This window comes from Ischnura elegans, chromosome 7 (assembly GCF_921293095.1).
Source record: "Ischnura elegans chromosome 7, ioIscEleg1.1, whole genome shotgun sequence".
NCBI lineage: Eukaryota > Metazoa > Arthropoda > Insecta > Odonata > Coenagrionidae > Ischnura > Ischnura elegans.
This window is the reverse complement of record NC_060252.1, coordinates 100147459-100154112: the sequence shown is the minus strand read 5'-3', so window position 1 is coordinate 100154112 and position 6654 is coordinate 100147459.

Below are 6654 nucleotides of genomic sequence, written 5' to 3'. Positions count from 1 at the left end.
GAAGGGTAAAGGGAATGCAAGCTCTACTGGAAACTTTTATTTAATGACAAATTTTACATGCTCTGGTGTTAATACAATAATTTAATGGTTGTGCTTCCCTCAAAAAGTCTCAATTATCCTCAGCCATTTACTGTATACGGTGGCGGCTTGTGACCCTCTGAAGGGGTGAAGCGGTATACTTACAATGCAGTTATATCTTCAAAGTATAGTATGTTTCAGAATCACTTAACATCCCTCAATGAGTTGCAATGCTGTAACAATTCTTACAACTCACAATTAGTAAAACCGATAGCTGCTTAGTAATAATTTAATTCATAATTTCAATTCCCTGTTCTCCTTTAAACTGGTAAAATGAAGAAAATAAAGTGGAGACACTGTCTCATAAAATTATAGTATTGCAATTATTTTCCTTCTAATCCACCCGAGCCTGCTATAATCACAAAGAAAGAAATTTTTCACCTTGATGATAATGAATGATTCAGATGTTGAGAGGTTGACAACCACGTACCAACTCAATCTGTTGATATCCCAAGAAAAATACTTTCATTTAGTCTGTAAGCCTAAGACTGAGGAAATATTTTTAAAAATTTGACCATTGCTCCACTACCTGTGGCAGTTTCCCAAAATTTTTATTGCTACCCAGGTAAGTACTACAGTACAGCTACTACAGTAGTAATCATTACATATATCCTTCACTGTAGGGATTATAATGTGGCTTAACTCTCCCTGGCCATTCCTCACGGCAAGGGGTGCCTCCCGGCATTTTGTATTGTACTGACCATTTCGTATTGTTTCCTTCTCACTCCACTCTGTTAATATGCCCACGACAAGTGCCTACAGTGGCATAACTACATGGGGGGGGGGTTGAGGGGATAGATCCCCCCAAAGCCTCAGAAATTAAAAAAATATTTAAAGCTATGTAATTGTTTTGACATGTAATAACTCCATCTTCTTAAAGTTAAATCTTTAGTGCCAAAATGATATAAAATGTATTTCCAGGCATGTCATTTTTTTCAAAATTTGCCGTTCACCCATCCCCCTCATTGCCACCCCAGGCCATCCCATCCACCCCAAAGCATATTCTTAGTTACGCCACTGAGTGCACAAATGTAGGCCCATCCGTTGGTAAAGAAGAAAGTAGTATTACAAGAGTTCACTCCTTAAAAGTCATGTTCAATCAAATAGTATTCGAAGGTAGAAATACATATTCAATATAACAAGTATTACAGTAATCAACAATGAGAACTAATAATCGCAAAACGAACCTTAACCAATAAGTAAAAGTAAGTACAAAGCTATTTTGCCTGTCAGCACCAAAAAATGAGTTGAGAAACACTCTCACAAGTCGATCAATGTCGCAACGAAGGCCCGTGAACAAGAGAGCGGCCGGAACAGAGTACAGTGGAGGGGCAGATTTAGCAAAGGAGGGGAGGGGTACTTTGATGTACTGGTCGGCCCACTGTCCAAAATCCCGGAAAGTGCCCCTGTTGACAGGAAACTCTGGAATACTTCTTGTCGTCCAACCAGGGGTTGGGGGGGAACAGTGCACCGCCTGGTTTCCTCTCCTCAATCTTCTGTGTTGGAGACACAGGCAAGTGGTGTGATCACTCATTCAGGCAAGCAATTGGAAGTTAAGGAGGGGAATGATATGGTAGGATGAGATCTTGGAGGGAGAGAGAGTTATGATAGGACAAAGTGCTCTGTAGTACTCCTCACTCCAAACTACGGTCTTATGCCTCTGACCCACTTCCCCTGGATTTCCAGGTGCAGGTATTCCTCCGCCATACTTGCTATATAAGTCTTGATCTCCAGGTTGGACTGGTTTGGAGGGCAGAGTTCGCAGATCAGAGTTTGGAGGTCAGAGTTTGGAAGTCAGAGCTTGGAGGTCAAAGTTCGAAGGGCAGAGTTTGGAGGGTAGAGTTTGGACATATGAGTTCCGAGACTTAGAGTCTCTGAGCCTTAGAAGTCGAAGGGCCTATGCGCTAAAATCCTTTGTGCGAAATACCTCCTACTAAGAAATTTTCACGCCAAGTTCTGCGGATAAGTTCAGAGTATGTTTAGAGGATTTTTGGAGAGATTTCTTGAAGGAGGGGACAGAAATTTTGGGGTGGGAATACTAAAAAATGCCACTGAAACATTGACATCTAATTGTGTAGCACGTGTCATTCCGAATGAGGCCTTTCATAATACTGTCCCATCATTTCCAGTCAATGGCATTTCCAAAGAACTGAAAACTTTTTTATCACACATATTAGATTAATAATCAACGTTAGGTGATGGGTGTTACAGTCAAATATTCAGACAAATATGATTTTGTTGAGTGGAAGGACTCACATTGGCTGTCAGAATATAAAGGTGATCATAGAGGGCAAGCAAATTAAAAAGAAGAGAAGTTCACCTACCAAAAACATGTCATCTGGCAAGTGGTAGTCATGGCAATCGCTGTTGCTTTCAAGCCTTGAATGCTCATCTCCCCGGCTTACTCCTCTATTGTCATAAACATAAGTGAAGTAGCTGAGATGGGCACTTCATATTGACCAATGCAATAAGGTGGTTTCCTAATATTTTTTTAGTGCCTAAATCGAAATATTATTACTCCTGGAGTATGCATTTCACGATTTTAGATTTTTAAATGACGATATCTATTTTTCGCTGCACAAAGGTTAAGAAAAGACTTAGCTGTTTCACAAAATAAAATATATTTGCGACCGGTTTCGATACAGCGTATCATCATCTGGATGATGATACGCTGTATCGAAACCGGTCGCAAATATATTTTATTTTGTGAAACAGCTAAGTCTTTTCTTAACCCTTGTGCATCATGAAAGAGTTTCACCATGTTACGCCAACCACCATCGCATTCTATTTTTCGCAATTAAATGAAAAGTGAAAATTTTCAAGCGCAGGAAAACGCGATGACTAAGTATGAATGCTGGGAAAAGCCCATGTGATGTCATTCTGGTTCCCGCTGTCGCCATGTGAGGTGACCTTGGGATGAGGATATGTGCACTGCTGCGATGCAGGCTGCTAGCAGGTAGCGCTTGGCTTAAATAAGGACTATTAATACCTTATCAAGCAAAGGAAACTTTCCGAACTTGGGTAATTTTAATAGGTGATTATTAAGAGATGTTTCCCTGAGCTCTGTGCCTCATGCATGCATTGGTAATCTCAGACAATGTAAAACTCCTATCTACTTGTATAGAAACTAGGTACCTGTGACGTCACGTGGAGTGGCATCGCATGGGCGCCAATCTGGACTTTTTCAAATTCGGTTAAAATTGACCATTGTCATTTGTCTACACTGGAATTTCTAAAACCAAATAATTTGTATATAATGAATACACTAATGGTGGGTAACGAATCGCAATCAATGCCTTTCGTTTCCTTTGATGAACGAAACTACCCTATTCTGGGGTTACTAATAAATGGATTCATCATTGTCTCAGGGTAGGAATGAAATACCAATTTCTACATTCGATGTTTAAAACTTGCAATAAATTCCTGTATTTTCCAAATTACACATGTGAAAATTTGAATTCTCATATTTCCTCTCAAAATATAGGTATACAATGCATTTTGATCACTTCTCCTGACTATAAAAGGCAAAAAAAATTTTTGAGGATGATAATCATGAAGTAAAAATATGACCTACATAGTTACCTCTGGAGGCATCCCTATATGTGGCCCTGAATCTCACATGAGCAAGATTCATGTGACTAATAGCCTTTCCCATTGATGTTAAATGTGCTAAAGGAAGAAATGATTAATTGCCACAAAGTATGCACCTGAACTACAAATAAAATCAGCCTGAAAGATGTTTCAAATATTATGGAACCATAGAAGCTCAGAGGATGGGGCCAGGAAAAGAATACAAAAGGATACGCCCCTTCTATGTACATACTTGACTGAGCATATATGATTTTTTTCCTATTTATTTTGTTGTTCTGGTCTCAGAAAATAATATTTCATCAACATCCATACCTCTTCTAGCCCAATTGCACGCCATAACTTCACCTTGCACCAGGGGCTGCCTGGCCATGTCAGCAATTGGGTAGTTTCCTTCATCAAAGAAAACGAAATGCAATGATTGCAATTCCTTACCCATCATTAGTGTATATTCATAATATACAAATTATTTGGTTTTAGAAATCCCAGTTTAGACGAATGGCGATGGTCAATTTTAACCTCACTTGAAAAAGGCCAGATTGGCACCAATGCAATTCCGCTCCACGTGACGTCACAGTGACCTATTTATATACGAGTAGATGGGAGTTTCACATCGTCTGAGATTACCAATGCGTGCATGAGGCACAGAGCTCAGGGAAATATGTCTTAATAATTACCTATTAAAACTGGCTAAGGTCGGAAAGTTTTCTTCGTTTGATAAGTTATTAATAATCCTTATTTAAGCCAAGCGCTACCAGTTAGCAGGATACTCAGCTACCTGCTAGCAGCCCGCGTTGTATTAGTGCTCAAGCCTCGCCCCAAGGTCAACTCGACAAATATGTCACACGGACTTTTTCCCATCATTCCTACTTAGCCGTCACGTTTTTGCGCGCTTGAAATTTTTCACTTTTCGTTTAATCGCGAAAAATAGATATCGTCATTTAAAAATCTAAAAGTGTGACATTCGTACTTCAGTAGTAATAATCTTTCGATTTAGGCAATAAAAAAATAATAGGAAACCACCCTGTTGCCGAGGGCCTGTAGCTTAATGCTCTCATCTGTCGTGAAGTGTATATGAAAAGTGCAATGGAAAAAGACTCAGATTTCTTGAACCATAGTTTTTTTTGCAACTATAACATTGTTCATTTTTCTTAGTGACTTAATTTATAACATACTCAGTGTAAAAATGTTATATAAAAATAATAAAACAAAGGTGTCAGAATATAAAAGAGAACCTCAAGTTTTTTTGAAAGGGCTGTTTTAGAGTTTTTTTTTATATTTCAGCGCTGTTTCAAGGAAAAAATTCACTAAATAAACCATGGAACTATAATGCATACATGATTTAATTTTATAAGCTGTAAAATTTCCTACTTTTTACAGTATTTTTTCATATGTCTTCGCTAATTCTTATTAACTTTTTTCTATGACATCAATCGATTTGGCTTTTACTTTGTGAAAATCCATATTGAATTTTCACTGGAAAATTATTCATTGGAACTTGGTTTTGAGAATTGTTATTTGAGAATGATGCCTCGGGGTTGAAACCCTTCGTACCAATAAATAATTTTCCAGTGAAAAGTTACCAGGATTGCGTATTTTCAGTTCAACTTTTATCTAATTTTTATGAGCCAGAATAGTGCCAAAATCCATTTACAGGCATGTAATTAAAATTTAAAATATAGAAACATTTAGGAATTCACAAATGTTTCCATAACGAGGGCCCCATGATGAGCCCCAACCGAGGGCCCCCAATCATCCCCCTTGCCCTAATCCAGGGAACTACTTGTTGGGGGGGGGGGGGGGACACGATTGCTCTCTCCTCCACCTTGTTACATATGCCACGTGTGAATTCTTCTCAAGTTTTGTGATGATGTAGCTGGCTGAACTCAAATATGTGTTTGAACAAATAACTCTGCAATCTTTTCTCAAGCTCATCAGATGGACTATTAGAGAAAAATTCCTTTGACTAGAAAAGGTAAAAATAATATTTACAATTTTAGCTTTTCAGTGACTCAAAAAAAGATTAGGTAACACTCATTATAATTGACATTCACTAGTTTTTAAATAGTAATTGTAGTATCTGAATCGTTTCGTGCTACCGCCAAAAGGCAGCACCGCCTGGAGGGAGAAGGCAGAGGACCCTTGGCGCCGGTATGATAATAGGATCCTGGGAATTTTGGTGCCCTGGGACAAGGAGTAGCGTTCCACAGTGCACAAGAGTAAGACCTGCCTGCCAACACAGGAATCTGTGGTTGAATCAGCGGCCATCAGCCAATACGCACATTTCCTATGTGATTATATTTGTGACTTAAAATAAATGGATATGATTTTAATTGTTATATAGGGTGCAGTTATTTCGCTAGATACGAAATAGCCCTTGAGGACCCTAAAGTAATGCTTTCATATTTTATTTAATATTGGCAACATAAAAGGGGATCCATTCACAATTGGTATTAATCATGTCTCATCACCTTTTGAAGGAGGGTGATTTTTCACCAATTACATACACTGAATTTAGCCCCCCTAATAACTAATTTCTGGGAATGTATTTGCTACAATTTTATCCTAGTGAATTCAAGGCTACATTTTCTGTGTGTACATACTTTCATGGTGGTATCTTCTGAACATTCCAATACATATATACCGAAAGGATTCAACGTAATAAGCACACTTTTGTATTAAGCTGAGAAAGGTGATTCTGGAACAATCCTCTTGTTCTGTCGCATTCAGTCTTTTGGTGAGACTACTGCCACTCATCATTAGCAATGAGTATGTATAGTTTGGTAAAACTTACAAATGAACATTTCACTACATCTCAGGAGAATTAGGATGCAGTGGTTAGAGAAACGTGCTTTAAGATTGACATTACATATAAGCTAGCCCTTGACTATCTCATTTCCCATGTTGAGGAAATAAGAGGAAACTTTTGAGGCCAGCACGCAACTCTTCCTGCCTCTGTATGTTTGTTTCCTATAAAATTAGATGAAG